Below are 15,283 nucleotides of genomic sequence, written 5' to 3'. Positions count from 1 at the left end.
AGGGCAAGAGGCCTGGGCTTCCAGGGAGAGGCTGCCCCACTGGCGAGGCTCTGGGAGAGGGGGTCTGCTGCCCCTCTGGAGTGCCTCCCTTCTTTTCCTCCTCTCTGCATATGTTGGGGGGCGGGGAGGCGGGGGATGCAGCCCCTTCCCTGCATTGCGGGGGCCTGGCGAGTGCTTGAGATTGGGCGGGGGGGCGGGAGGGAGGTAGGAAGCAGCGGAGCGTCTGGGCGAGTCCTCTTGGCGGGGAGGGGGTTGGATGGGGGAGGGACAGGCCCCCCAGGGCTGCTCTCAGGGCCAGGGGCTGGCTGCAGGCATCTGGTGGGCAAAGGGAGCCTATGCGCCCCCCCCCCCAGCAGAGGGGGAGGAGTGAGCCTGGGGACCCCCAACCCCTGTCGGTCCTCTGGGGCATTCAAGGCCTGTGCAAATGAGGGGCTGAGTCTAGAGGTTCCATGAGCATCCATGATTTGGAGCTCTGTTTTTGCATCGTGGTGATGCCACAAAGCAGTGGATGCCTGATTTTTGCATTGCAGTTTTTGGCTGTGAACATGACCTGCAATTTGATGGTGAATTTACAGTACAGCTAACACAAAAATATTAAACACCCAAGCTCTGCAATTATGTTTGTACACCATCCAGGCAACATGAAGCAGAGGATTCATGTAGATCCCACGTTTACCCAGTCCTCTTTTACACCCAACTTCAACTGAGGTGGAATGTTTTAATAATCCTTTTGGTTCAATTCCTCTTTGTTGGGGTCCCAAACAGGCTGCTGGATTGGGGTGGGGGTGGGCTTCCTAGGTACGAAGAAGAGTTTGGGAACTAAAATCCCCCCCCCCCAAGCATTCTAGTTGGGGGACCTGAGTATGGTTCTCACCCTCCAAGAGCCATGGAAGCTGGAAATTCATGGAGCATTATATAAGGGGGAGGGGGTAAGGAGGAGGGGGCATGGAGTCTGTGGGCATCCCCAATCCTTACCCATCTCCCAAATCTAGGATATTAGCTTTTCAGGAGTCTGTCCTTTGATCTCCAGATCAGCTCTGCTGATGGATTTTTTTAGGATCTGCTCCTAAAAGGTTCTCTTCCCACCCCCTCCGCAAACACTCACAGCAAGGATGCTTTGTGGTAAAGGGAGCAGGAACCCTTACTGTCCTTCTGTCAGCCTGAGTCTGGGGGGAGAGCTAAAGTGTTGGGGTACTCCATAGAAGGAAAACAGGCACAATCTTTCCAGAGTGATAGGAGAGCCTGAAGCTGGAGGATGCTTATCACAGGAAGACTCCAGCTTTTTACATATTTATTTATATTTGTTTATTTCATAGAATCATAAAGTTGGAAGAGTCCAACCCCTGCATGCAGGAACACATAATCAAATCACTTTGACAGATGGGCACCCAGCCTGCCTTTAAAAACCTCCAAAGAAGGAGACTCCACCACACTCTGAGGAAGTGCATTCCACTGTCGAACAGCCCTTACTGTCAGGAAGTTTTTCCTAATGTTTAGGTGGAATCTCTTCCTGCACCTTGAACCCATGACTCCTAGTCCTAGTCTCTAGAACAACAGAAAACAAGATTACTCCCTCACCAACATGACATCCCTTCAGATATCTAAACATGACTATCATGTCACCTCTTAACCTTTTCTTCATCAAACTAAACATACCCAGCTCCGTAAGTCTCTCCTTGCAGGGCATGGATTCCAGACCTTTTACCATTTTGGTTGCCCTCCTCTGGACCAGTTCCACCTTGTCGATCTTGACACTATACTCCTATTGATATAGCCCAGAATCGCATTAGCTTCCTTGGCCGCTACATTACACTGCTGACTCATGTTCAGTTTGTGGTCTACTAAGACTCCCAGATCCCTTTCACATGTAGTGTTGTGAAGCCATGGGTCACCCATCCTATATCTGTGCATTTCATTTTTTCTGCCTAAGTGTAGTATCTTACATTTTGAATTCTGACTCTGTCCTCTGGAGTATTAGCTACCCCTCCTAATTTGGTGTCATCTGCAAATTTGATTAGCATGCCTTCTATTCCATCATCCAAGTCGTTGATTAAAATATTGAATAGCACTGGGCCCAGGACAGAACCCTGTGGCACCCCACTAGTCACTTCTTTCCAGGATGAAGATGAGCCATTGATGAGCACCCTTTGAGTTCTGTCAGTCAACCAATTACAAATCCATCTAATAGTAACATTGTCTAATCCACATTTCACTAGCTTACTTGTGTAAGTGTCTGTTATTTTAGTCAATAATTGAGATTTAAGGAAGGTTCTAGAGTTTTATTGAATTGTATCAGTACCTTAGTTGTAAATAGCCAGAGTTGGCATCCCGGCTTTTGCAGTGAGTATCTATCTTTATATATTGCCCCTTCGGGTAGCCCCCCTCCTGCCTATTTCCAGAGTTAGCTGTATGAGAAATTGTCATGGAAGTCGTTTTGCTACGGACATAACCAAAAAAGCAATTTTTTGTTGTTTTTAACCACTCTGGCAAGCCTCAGCTCATTGTGAGCTTTCGCTTTTCTGACTTTCTTCCTACACATTCTGCTTATTTGTTTGACTTTTTCTTTGGTGATCCCCCACCCCCTTTTCCATTTCTTGTACATGTCCTTTTTAAATCTTAGCTCAGTTGAAAGTTCTTTAGATAGCCATCCTGGGTTCCTGAGACACCTCCTATTTTTCCTCCTCGTTGCAACTGTTAAAATTGTGCCCTCAATATGTCACTTTAATACTCATTAATATTGTGAGTATGGGGATCTCTTACACTGGTTATTGGAAGGAATGATTGTGTTAATGTTATCGATTGGCTCTTAGTCTGTATTGTGGTTGTGAGTGTTGACTGAATGTCCTAGAACAACTGGAAATCTGAAGCTGCTGCTGGCTTACCTCAGAAGGATTGGAAAACTGCACATTCAAGGGCAGCAAGGGACTCCTGAAAAGAAAGAATAGACGACACTCCAAGGCAGACCAGAGCTGCAAGTCTGTTCACTTTCACTGGACTGGAGGGACAGAAGTCAGAAAATAGGCCCAAACAGGTACCTTTTAATTGTTGCTTTGCATACTTCATTTCTGTCCCATATCCTATGTCTTACTTTTTAAAAAGATTTTTGCTTGTTCTTTTTATCAAGATGTCACAAGGTGTGATCACAGAAAGACATAAACTCCCTCAGTTCTTTAATGAAAAATATTATTTGATACCCTCTTTGAATTATAGAGAAATTACACTTGTCAGGGGATGACCTTAGAGTTTGAGAATTGGATATGGTGTTACCACCCCCACCTCCCTGGAAAGGTCTTGCTGGCTTGTTGTGTAAAGAAACAGAGAAGATCTTACAGGAACACAAATTTTCAGTCCAATGGTGAAACTCCTAGGTGTAATCCCGATTGAATAGGAGAATTCTGGGTGGACCTGCTTTGAGTTGCCTAATTTTCTTCTCCAGCTCTCTACTCCACTATGCCATTCTTTGAGGGGACTGAACCACATGAGATATCTCAGAAGTGCAAACCATGTGTAAAGTTACTCCACAGTAGCCCTGTTGAACGCTTAGGGTATCTCTGAGCATAGCAAACTGAAGCCCACTCTGGACTTCAGTCTTATTTTTTAATATTATTTACCAGTTTTGTTTTATTTACCAGATTTTTCAAATTTGTCTGCATCACTGAGGGAGCAAGTGTTATGCAGCCGTTAAGACCAGGGGACTCTAACCTGAAGAACCACGTCTGATTCCCCACTCCTCCACATGTATCTTGGTTGATAACCTTGGGCCAGTCACAGTTCTCTCTGAACTCTCTCAGCCCCCACAGAGGCAGGCAATGGCAAACCACCTCTGAACGCTTCTTGCCTTGAAAACTCTTCGGAGTCACCATCAGCCTTGATTTGAGATCCACACAACACTGATTTTCTAGAGAGGCAGAGATTGAAAAGGGAAAATGCCCGGAGAGCAAATTAATGGACATTTGGGGAGTGGATTCTGAGAAAGGCTGGCTTTGGGATGGAGGGTGGTGCTGTCAAAGCCACCCTCCAGTATCACCAGGGAGAAGTGATCTCTGTCAGCTGGAGGTTGGTTGTAATTTGGGGAGAATTTCAGGCCCCACCTGGAGGGTGACAACCCAATTAGACATCAGCTTTGATCCACCATCCAAGTGGAGTTTCAGGGTTTCTTTCTGGGACTGGGATGTGATTGTCAGTGTCTTCCAGCACAAGAAAAGTAAAATGTATGAATTTGGTGTTCTATTGCTGGTCATTTAAATTCTGCACAAAACAACAGGTCTTCGGGGGGTTGATTAGATTGCTCTGGATTGGATTGCTGTTCCTCGCTTTATGCTGGCCTGTCCGTGAGACTAAAACTGGTCCATAATGCAGCACTAGTAAGAGAGCACAGAATACTTGTGCTCCGCCAGCTGCACTGGTTTTTGGTTGAGTACCGGATCATTGTCAATCTGTTACCATTGGCCTTTAAGGCCTTGAGCGATCTGGGATCCTCCTACCTTGGTGACTGCATCTCCTCATGTTGCCCACGGAGGACTCCTCAGTTTTCTGGTAGTAACCTCCTGGAAGTCCACATCCCCAAAGACATCCAATTAGCCTCACCCAGAGCCAGGGCTTTTCAGCCGTGGTGGGACTCTCTGTTACCTGAGACCAGGGCTCTGTGGGATGTAAACCAGTTGCAAGGTGGTATTATTCATGAACGGGCAGGGTATCATATGTAATAAAATGAAATGAAATCAATCGATAAATTAGTAAATTGGGCATGGGGGTTGGGAGTCCCTTCCTACATTGGAATCATCCACAGTCCCACCCTAAAACCTCAGTGCTTGTGGGGCTGAATAGGTGATCTGCTGTCCAAGACCTGCCCAGCACAGCAGAGGAAAAATTGAGAAACCTGTTGCCAAGGTCCAGACCAGTGGTTCTCAACCTTCCTAATGCCGCAACCCTTTAATACAGTTCCTCATGTTGTGGTGACCCCCAACCATAAAATTGGTATATATAAAATATAAAAAGACCGTTTTCCAATGGTCTTAGGCGACCCCTGTGAAAGGACCATTCGACCCCCAGGTTGAGAACCACTGGTCCAGACAGTCTAGCACTGCCACCAGTAGCCACGGAAACATCACAAATGCCCACCAATCATCATATGAGGTGACTGCCCTGTGACTGGCAGAAAGGGGTGGAGCATGCTTTTGAAGCCACACCCCCTGGTAATCAGTCTGCTGCTCACTATGTACAGAAAGCCACGAGGGACGAGTGGCACATGGGCATCCATCGCTGTGAGGGTCATGCCAAATCTGCCCATCTCGCCCCTGCTCCCTTAGTGGGGGCAGCCATGACAGAAGGCCAGATGGTCCTTCCTGCACTGGACTTTGAGTGACAGGATCAGTGTCTTTTTGCCAGGCAAGAGAGTTACAGACCCCCAAGCAACACAACCGGGAGAAATGTGAGGGCGCAGTCACAGGAGCCCTGTGTTTGGGACCCATTAAAGGTTTAGGCTGATGCTCCCCCTCATGTAACATCTTCCATATGCAGGGTTGCCAGTATCCAGGTAGAGCCTGGATACTATTTAATTGAAATAGCCTAGAATTACAGCGGACTAGTCCACATGCAGAAAACGGCTCCTTTGGGAGGTGGACTCTGTGCCTTTATGCCCTGCCCTCCACAGGCTCCGCCCACCTCATTTCCAGGAATTTCCCAACCTGAAGTTGTCAATCTTCTGCATTTGGTAGGGTTTGTTGCCTCCCCACTCGCAGCTTCTGTTCATCACAGCAATCCTTGTGCCTGGATCCAAGCACAAACCAAACCCTTGGCGCAACTCCACTTAGTAGCCATCAATAGCCCTTAAAACAGCCTGACACGAAATAACATCTTTTAAGAGCCAGAGAAAGTAAAATTTCCCAAAAGACCAAACAGGCACATTTCAAAGTTTTGTACATACTACAGTAAAGCACTACAAACCACACTTTCGTTCTTATCTACCATGTGTCACCATTCCCTTTTATTTTCCTTCTGACATGTTGATATCTGCCTTCTACCCCCCATCCCACCCTAGATAAAGAAGCCTCTTCATACCCCAGTAACAGGTGACCTAGAAGAAGAAGAAGAAGAAGAAGAAGATGGAAGAGCAGGACCTAAGAGGACCTGGACTTGGCAAGAGAGTGAGGAAAGACCCCCATACCATCCAAGCTGTTGCATTCTGGGAGAGAGCTGTGCCAGAGGTCTGGGATCAGGAGCCCCTGAACTCAGAAGTACTTTGCCAACGCTTCCGGCAGTTCCGCTACCATGATGGGCCGCGAGAGGTTTGCAGCCAGCTCCATGGACTTTGCAACCGCTGGCTGAAGCCGGAGATGTACTCCAAGAAGCAGATCCTGGATCTGGTGATCTTGGAACAGTTCCTGACTGTCCTGCCCCAAGAAATGCAGCGCTGGGTCAGAGGATGTGGGCCAGAGACCAGTTCCCAAGCGGTGGCCCTGGCCGAAGGTTTCCTCCTGAGTCAGGCAGAGGAGAACAGGCAGGCAGAACAGGTGAGGGCTTGTCTTTCCAGGGATGTTCAAGCAACAATACTTGACTTTCTCCTAAGGCTTCCATGCCTGATATTTGTCCAAGTTTTAATCATCTGTGTGGGAGATTAGAAAATGTGCGTCAGCAGCCCCTTCTCCTGCGGAATTTCTTATTCCTCCAGATAGTTCGCCAGTGTTTGAAAGAAAACCCTATCAGGTCTACTTAAAGAAAGATGCACAGTGTGGGAGTGGGGCAGGATCCGTTTCTTGGTGCAGTGGTTACTAGCAATGGACTTTACTCTGGAGAACTGGGTTTAATTCTGCCCTCCTCTACATGAGCGGTGGACTCCAGTCTGGTGAACCAGGTTTATTTTCCTGCTTCTCCACATGAAGGTCCTGGGTGATTAGTCACAGTTCTGTCCAAATTCTCTGAGCCCCACCCAGCTCACAAGGTGTCTATTCTGGGGAGAAGAAGGGGTTTGTAAGCCGCTTTGACACTCTTTAAGACTGAGAAAAGCAGGGTATAAATCAAAACGCTGCTGCTTCTACCCCTTCTCTTACTTGTTGCTGTTGCTGCTATTTCAGAGATTGGGTCTATCCGTGAAGATGGAAGCTAAGTTGGAAAGACCTCCACTGGAGGAAGGGGAGCTGGGCCCAGCCCAGGAATGTGCCCAAGATGCCCTCTCACATGGTAAGGACTAATTTTGACTGGGTGGGATTGAGGCACTCTGTTAATTTGATGGATAGTCAATTCTGGTCAGGAAAAAATGAAATGCTGCTTCATCCAAATCATGGTGCTCAGTGTTCTACAGTTGGGATGCCTACAAAAGGAGATTCAAAAATTCATGGAGTCAGTTCCTCACATTGATTACAATATTCATGTCCCTCCTTTCTCCATTAGAGAGACTCAAGGTAGCTCAAAAGGAAAGGCAGACAAATCTCAGCCCAGTTCTTCAGTCTTGTGAATAAAAAAAGTCTGCATGTTCTGGTCAGCACAGCTCTAAGAACCTTGGCCACGTGTGTTTTGTGTTTATGCTTATTGGGCCATCTGACAAACCACTCTGGAAAATAAAGCCCTGGATGAGGGATGCTAGGCTTTGTCGAAGGGCTTGCGGTGATGTGATGCCATATTAAAGTTGCCTCTGGCCAAAAACCCAGATATGACATTAGTGGTTCAGCAGATGCTACGGAAACTGATTGAGATTGCCTTCAGTTTCGGCTTTGATTAATTCATTAATGCTTAATTCAGATTCAGATTTTTTTTGCCTGATGTGACAGCAACTTGCGAGGCAACGTCATTTTTTTGCCTGCCTATTTTTCTTCCAGCAGCCTGGCTGGGACTTTGGTCTGATGCGGCAGAGATGGTCTCACATTGTTTAGCCCCATTGTTCATAGGAAAAGTTTCAAGTATTCCAGAAGTCTGAAATGTGTCAGTGTCATTCACAGCCCCTGAGGCTCATGGGTACCTTGTGCTTCTCTTTCGCCTCTTTCACTACTTTTCAGAAAGCCTGAGTCTTCTTTCTGAGTGTTCATAGGGCAAAATGTCATAGCCCTGGGAATTGGGGTGCAGCAAGCATGATTCATACAAGCAAATAGAATGGGAAGTGGGGGCTAATATTCTTTCTCCCCTTTCCCTTCCTCGCAGGCAGTGAAGAAGGAGTTTTGATCTGTTCTGTTTATAGAGGTGTGGAAACAGCGGCTGGACCTCCAGTCCAGGTAGGAGAGATGAGCAGGAGACTGCCTGGGTCCCCCTTCCTTTCTCAGGGGGCTTTTCTCCTGCAGTTGGTTCTGAGGGCCCCAGGCAAGAGGCTCTGAACACCACTCTTTACATGAGTTCTTCATCCTGAACCATCCCAGAAAGCCCCTCCCTGAGTGCCGACTCTGCCTGGCATGAATTTGCCTTTTCTTTCAGTCTCCGGTTTCCTTTGAGGAGGTGGCCATGTATTTCACCGAGGCAGAGTGGGCGTTGCTGAATCCAGACCAAAGAGCTCTCTATCAGGACGTCATGTTGGAGAACTACAGGAGCGTGGCGTGTCTGGGTAAGGAACTCTCATAGGTTCCAAAGGTACTCATTTTTGCCTTTTGGATGAGGCATGAGTCAAAATCTTGAACACTAATACAATGTTGGCTGGATAGCAGTGAAAGCGATATTCAGCATGGCTGAGTAGAGTGACCTAAGATACCTGGTTTCCCCAGGGTAACTGAGCCAGAGAGGTTGTCCCAGCCTGCAGCCAATGCAAGACTGTGAGGCCCTCAGGAAGACTCTGGAAGGGGCCCCATCTAATTTCTCAGTTGACAACCATTAGAACACACTTGTCCTCCAGATGAGATTACTGTGATTTCCTCTGATTGTGATCTGGAGAACCACCATCACAGTTCCCCCACCTGCCTCACATGGGATGGGGAGGAAAGTTGATTGTAAGCTGCTCTGGTACTCCTTAAAGGTAGAGATCCAGTGTGATCTTCTTCTTATACTGGTTAAGATTGTGGGCTTTGATCTTGTCCTGGATTCCAACCCCCCTTCTTTGGATTTCTTTCATTCCCAATGTAAGAACCAGCCAGAAATGTAATAAAGGCTATGGTGGAGAGAGACAAAGGCCTCACATCTGAAGAAATGCAAGAGAATTTCTCAAGACGACTTGCAGAGAGTGTTTCCTTCCCAGGTGAGCTGACTGCAAGTGAGTATCCTTCGTGGCTATATCAAGGGAATGATCCAGGAATACCCACAAAGGTTTTCTGCTTCACATCTTTGCACATTTTAGTTTGGTAAAATCATAAACCCTGCGGGTAAAAAGGGAGGGAAAGCTTCTTGAGCCTGAAATCTGGGATGCTCTAAAAGTCCTTCTGGGTCTGAGCTTAGTTGTGGCTCTGCAGGGGCTGCTCTATCCTTAAATATGGGATATTCCAGGGAAAGGTGTGAGTGTAGAGGGTAGTTACTTTTAAAAAGACAGGTTGGAGGAGGCCAAAGATGTTATGCTATAACCATTGCCTAGATGCCTTTGGCCCTTACCTGTCCTCCCCCCAAGTGGCACCTCTTCCAAAAACCATGGGGCCCTGCTTTGAAGTGTTGGGTTAACCTGGTGATGTCCTGGTTTCTCCCTCTCTCCTAGCAAATATTGAAAACCACTTCTTAATGCCTTTCGTCAAAGCTAGAAGGAACCTCTCTGAGTAGCTGCAGTAGATCATGGCAAATCCTTGTGGAGAGCCAGCGTGGCTTAGTGGTTAAGAACGGTGGACTCCAGTCTGGAGAGAGGGGTCCCTACTCCTCCACATGAAGCCTTCTGTGTGACCTCGAGCCAGGCCCAATTGTCTCAGAGGTCTCTCAGTCATACTTACTTCACCTGGTGCCTGTTGTGGGGATGATTTGCAAGCAACTTTGAGGATCTTTAGCGTAGATAAAAGTGAGGTATAAAAGATGTTTCCTACTGTTATTCTTCTATGTAATCATCAGTAGCTGAGGCTCAAAAGCGGGTGGTTTGGCTTCTTGCTGAGGTGTTGACTGGACCTCTTTCTGTCTTCCAGCAGCACATGTGGAGGAGACGATGGGGGTATTCCAGGGGTCCTCTGTTGAAAAAGACAAGGATGAAGTTTCCGAAGGAAAGTTTGAGGACAGAGACGGACCAATGAAGCAGGAGGGAAGCAATGCAGACTGGACAAGAGATAAGCCCGTTGAATCCCAAGGAGTAGGCTTCTGTGAAATCCCAGCATATAAGTGTATAGAGTGCGGAATGAACTTCTCAGATCAAAGCCAATGCGAGATACATTTGCAAATGCACAGTGGAAAGAAGACTCATCAATGCTTGGAGTGTGGCAAGACTTTCCTTTACACAGTAGAGCTCCTTGGGCATCAAATAAAACACAAAGGAGAGAAACCTTATAACTGCCCAGACTGTGGCAAAAGCTTCTCACAAAAATCAAATCTTTTTCAGCATCAAAGGACTCATTCAGGAGAGAAGCCACTGATCTGCTTAGAGAGGGGAATGACCTTCTCCTGCAAAAGAAAGGGTAATGTACACATTCCAAACAACAGCTTACAGAGTGGCCATAAATGCTTTTGGTGTAGAAAATTCTTCAGCTGCTCCTCAAAGCTCCTTGTGCACCTAAGATCTCACACAAAGGAGAGACCTTTTGAATGCTCAGAGTGTGGAAAGAGATTCAGTCAGAGTAGTAATCTTCAACAGCATCAAAGAACTCACACAAAGGAGAGACCTTTTGAATGCTCAGGGTGTGAAAAGAGATTCAGTAACAGTGGTGATCTTAAAAAGCATCAAAGAACTCACACAAAGGAGAGACCTTTTGAATGCTCACAGTGTAGCAAGAGATTCAGTCAGAGTAGCAGTCTTCAAAAACATCAAGGTACTCACACAAAGGAGAGACCTTTTGAATGCTCACAGTGTAGCAAGAGATTCAGTCAGAGTAGCAGTCTTCAAAAGCATCAAAGAATTCACACAAAGGAGGGGCCTTTTGAATGTCCAGAATGTGGGAAGCAATTCAGTCACAGTAACACTCTTCAGCAACATCAAAGAACTCATACAAATGAGAGACCCTTTGAATGCTTACAGTGTGGAAAGAGATTCAAGCAGAGTAGTCATCTTCTTCAGCATCAAAGAACTCACACAAAGGAGAGACCGTTTGAATGCTCAGAGTGTGGAAAGAGATTCAGTCACAGTGGTGATCTTAAAAACCATCAAAGAACTCACACAAAGGAGAGACCTTTTGAATGCTCAGTGTGTGGAAAGAGTTTCAGTTGGAGTAGCAATCTTCAAAAGCATAAAATAACTCACTCAAAGGAGAGACCTTTTGAATGCTCAGAGTGTGGAAAAAGATTCAGTCACAGTAGCACTCTTCAAGGACATCAAAGAATACACACAAAGGAGAGACCTTTTGAATGCTCGCAGTGTGGAAAGAGATTCAGTTGGAGTAGCAGTCTTCGCGAGCATCAAAAAACTCACAGAGAGACCTTTTGAATTCTCATAGTGTGGAAAGAGATTCACTCACAGTAGCCATCTTCAACAGCATCAAAGACTGGTTGTGGTGGGTTTTCTGGGCTGTGTGGCTGTGGTCTGGTGGATCTTGTTCCTAACTGGGGTGCTGTGTGGTTTCTGGGCTGTATGGCCATGTTCTAGAAGCATTCTCTCCTGATGGTTCGACTGCATCTGTGGCTGGCATCTTCAGAGGATCTGATGGTAGGAAAGCAAGTGGAGTATATTTACCTGTGACTAACAATGAAGATAGCAAAGTCAATGAAAGCCTTTGACAAAATTTGTTCTTAATGTTTTGCCTGCATCTGTGGCTGGCATCTTCAGAGGTGTATCACAGAGTGAAGTCTATTACACATTGTCAAAGAGCATCAAAGAGCTCACACAAAGAAGAAACCTTTTAAATGCTCAGAGTGTGGAAAGTGATTCAATCACAGTGGTGATCTTAAAACCATCAAAGAACTCACACAAAGGGAGAGACCTTTTTGAATGCTTTCAGTGTGTGGAAAGAGTTTCAGTTGGGTAGCAATCTTCAAAAGCATAAAATAACTTCCTCCAAAGGAAGACCTTTGAATGCTCAGAGTGTGGAAAAAAGATTCAGTCACAGTAGCACTCTTCAAAGGACATCAAAGAATACACACAAAGGAGAGACCTTTTGAATGCTCGCAGTGTGGAAAGAGATTCAGTTGGAGTAGCAGTCTTCGCGAGCATCAAAAAACTCACAGAGAGACCTTTTGAATTCTCATAGTGTGGAAAGAGATTCACTCACAGTAGCCATCTTCAACAGCATCAAAAACTGGTTGTGGTGGGTTTTCTGGGCTGTGTGGCTGTGGTCTGGTGGATCTTGTTCCTAACTGGGGTGCTGTGTGGTTTCCAGGCTGTATGGCCATGTTCTCTCCTGATGGTTCGACTGCATCTGTGGCTGGCATCTTCAGAGGATCTGATGGTAGGAAAGCAAGTGGAGTACATATACCTGTGACTAACAATGAAGATAGCAAAGTCAATGAAAGCCTTTGACAAAACTTGTTCTTAATGTTTTGCCTGCATCTATGGCTGGCATCTTCAGAGGTGTATCACAGAGGGAAGTCTATTACACACTGTCAAAGAGCATCAAAGAGCTCACACAAAGAAGAAACCTTTTAAATGCTCAGAGTGTGGAAAGTGATTCAATCAGAGTAGCAGTCTTCAGTGGCAGAGAGAGACCTTTGTGCTTGTTGTAAGACCCCTATACACTCTCAGATGAGGCACCCAGTTTGATCCCCATCTTCTTAGTTTTTTTTGAAGGGGACTGCCTGGGGAGCAGAAAGTCAAAGTAATAATCTTCAACAGTGTCATGCTCAGAATGTGGAATGAGATTCAGTGGGCGTGGTTACTTCTCTTGTTCTTCCTTTTGTGTTCTTTTCTTTTCCATTACTCTGATTATTTTAAGAGTTCTCTTCATTCCTATGTGTGCATACCTGGAATGCTGCATTGAGGCTGTTTATTTTATTTCTGTAATCTTTTGCTACTTTTTAATTTTAGCAGTTAAGTTTCCTCACTCATCCATCAAGATTTTCAATTTCGTTTGGCGACATGAATAGCCTTTCCACAGTTCAAGATCTTAACTGATAACCACCTACCTTCCTTCTTCTTTCTATCTTTTTCCAGCCATTCTGGGGATTATCACCTACTTAATCTGCAAGTCTGAGGCTGTACAAGATATATCTTGGATGCAGTAAAACTCAACCTGGTTCTTTTACTGTTTGAATTGTAGTTTTAATTTGCTACCTTGTAATATGTATGTAATAATTACTTTTTCTTGAAGCACTGAATCTTTCCCTTGTATTTCTGTTATTGTTACATTATTCTTTCTGAAAGCCTATGTGCTACATAGACATCTTCCAATTAATGAGATGAAAATAAACCAGCAAACCCTTCATCTCCGCTCTCTCACTCCCTTAAATGATGCTTCTTCTCATACCCCCAGACAAGTCCTGGCAAGGAAGCAGTCCTGGCAAGGAAGCAGACCCTAACCCTTGCAACACCTCCAGAAGATTTCCTAAGAGGCTCCCTCTCACCTCTTCAGGAATTCCCATTCATGGTAAAGGATGCCTGTTATTTTGGTTGGTTGTGTGCCAAAATACAAATATTTTTGTAATTGTCAGAATGCTTCCATGAAATCATAAAGTTGGAAGAGACCCCAAGGGCCATCAAGTCCAACCTCCTGCAATTCAGGAACACATGCTCAAAGCGCTCCAGTCAGATGGCCATCCAGCCTCTCTGTAAAAACCTCCAAAGAAGGAGACTCCACCACACTCCAAGTTAGTGCATTCCGCTGTCGAACAGCCCTTATCATCAGGAAGTTTTTCCTGACGTTTAAGTAGAATGTCTTTTCCTTTAATTTGAACCCATGACTCCTGGTCCTAGTCTCTGGAGTAGCAAAAAACAAGCTTGCTCCCTCACCAACATGACATCCCTTCCGATATCTAAACATGGCTATCATGTCACCTCTTAACCTTCTCTTCACTGAACTAAACATACCCAGATCCCTAAGTGTCTCCTCATCGGGCATGGATTCCAGACCTTTTATCTTGTTCGTTGCCATCCTCTGGACCTGTTCCAGCTTGTTTGGGGAAAAGACTGAGGCAAAGGAGGTGTTGAGTAGTTCTGCCTTTTCTCCATTCCCTGTTAAAAATTTGTCAACTTCTCCCATCTCCATTTGTCATCTTCTATCCCATCTTTTTTCTTCTTTTTTCTACGGACATAACCAAAAAAGCCTTTTTTGTTGTTTTTAACCTCTCTGGCAAGCCTCAGCTCATTGTGAGCTTTAGCTTTTCTGACTTTCTCCCTAAACATCCTGGTTATTTGTTTGAATTCCTCTTTGGAGAGTTCACCCCTTTTCCATTTCTTGTGCATGTCATTTTAAAATCTAAGGCCGTGTCTGCACGGCCGCTTTTAATGGCCTGGCAAAAGGCTCTTAGAGGTCGCTGCCAGATAGGCGCTTCGCTGCTGCAACGCAGCAGCGGCGACCTGAGGCTCCTTCCCTCCCCCCAGGGCGGGCGGCCAGCCCAAACAACAACCCTTAGGTTGTTGTTAGACGTTTTCCCTGGCGGCGCTGGGTGCAACTCAAGGCCGCAGGGAAGACGCTTCTCGCCTACTCTCAGCTGCAGCCTGCTGGATGCCAGAAAGCCCTCGCTTCACACTGTCCTCCCACCTCCAGGGGTCGGAGGGCAGCGTATGGGCTGCGACGCCTCGCAGGTGACGAGGGAGGACACGGGTGGGCTGGGAGGGAGGTGCAGAGATGCCCAGGCGGGAGTCAGCCTCTGCCTCTGTCGGGTTCTCCTGTTGCCTTTGCTCAAGACGCCTCAGGCGTGAGCCCCGCCCCACGCCGGGCGAACTCTCGGGCGTATGCCAGGTGGCCGTGCAGAAACGGCCAAAGCTCAGTTGAAAGTACTTTAGACAGCCATACTGGTTTCCTGAGACACCTCCCATTTTTTCACCTTGCTGGAACTGTTTGAAATTGTTCCCTCACAATCTCACTTTTAAGAAACTCTCAGCCATCATGCATTCTCTTTTAGTATTTTTGACCATGGGATTGCACCCAGTAGATTCCTAAACTTACTGAAATCTGCTTTCTTAAAATCTAGAATGCATGTATGACTATACTTAGCATCCCCTTTCCACCGTATAACAAACTCCAGGAGAGCATGATCACTCCCACCTAAGGATTCTTCCACTCCACTAATTAGGTCATCATTATTGGTTAGGAGCATATCTAAAATAGCCGTTCCCCTTGTTGCTTCTTCTACCTTCTGTACCATAAAATTGTCTGCAAGG

At 46.1% G+C, this 15,283-nt stretch overlaps 4 protein-coding genes across 4 annotated transcripts in view; 2 read left to right on the top strand and 2 right to left on the bottom strand.

Moving 5' to 3' along the window:
- TAP2 (transporter 2, ATP binding cassette subfamily B member) overlaps positions 1 to 15,283 on the bottom strand; it is a 1,062,867-nt gene that overhangs the window by 359,862 nt on the left and 687,722 nt on the right. The window lies entirely within an intron of this gene.
- LOC125428531 (zinc finger protein 708-like) overlaps positions 1 to 15,283 on the top strand; it is a 1,111,878-nt gene that overhangs the window by 577,603 nt on the left and 518,992 nt on the right. The gene's annotated exons all lie outside the window — the stretch shown is intronic.
- The window catches only part of LOC125428560 (zinc finger protein 420-like), a 469,229-nt gene that overhangs the window by 23,039 nt on the left and 430,907 nt on the right, over positions 1 to 15,283 (bottom strand). The window lies entirely within an intron of this gene.
- The window catches only part of LOC125428696 (zinc finger protein 684-like), a 98,742-nt gene that overhangs the window by 180 nt on the left and 83,279 nt on the right, over positions 1 to 15,283 (top strand). The window contains exon 2 of the mRNA XM_048489234.1: positions 2,849 to 3,031. The gene's annotated coding sequence lies outside the window, so the exon portion shown is untranslated. The remainder of the gene's footprint in view (positions 1 to 2,848; positions 3,032 to 15,283) is intronic.

Source organism: Sphaerodactylus townsendi, linkage group LG03 (genome assembly GCF_021028975.2).
Source record: "Sphaerodactylus townsendi isolate TG3544 linkage group LG03, MPM_Stown_v2.3, whole genome shotgun sequence".
Taxonomy (NCBI): Eukaryota; Metazoa; Chordata; class Lepidosauria; order Squamata; family Sphaerodactylidae; genus Sphaerodactylus; species Sphaerodactylus townsendi.
The sequence above is the reverse complement of the archived record's forward strand: the minus strand, read 5'-3'. Positions and strand labels throughout refer to the sequence as shown.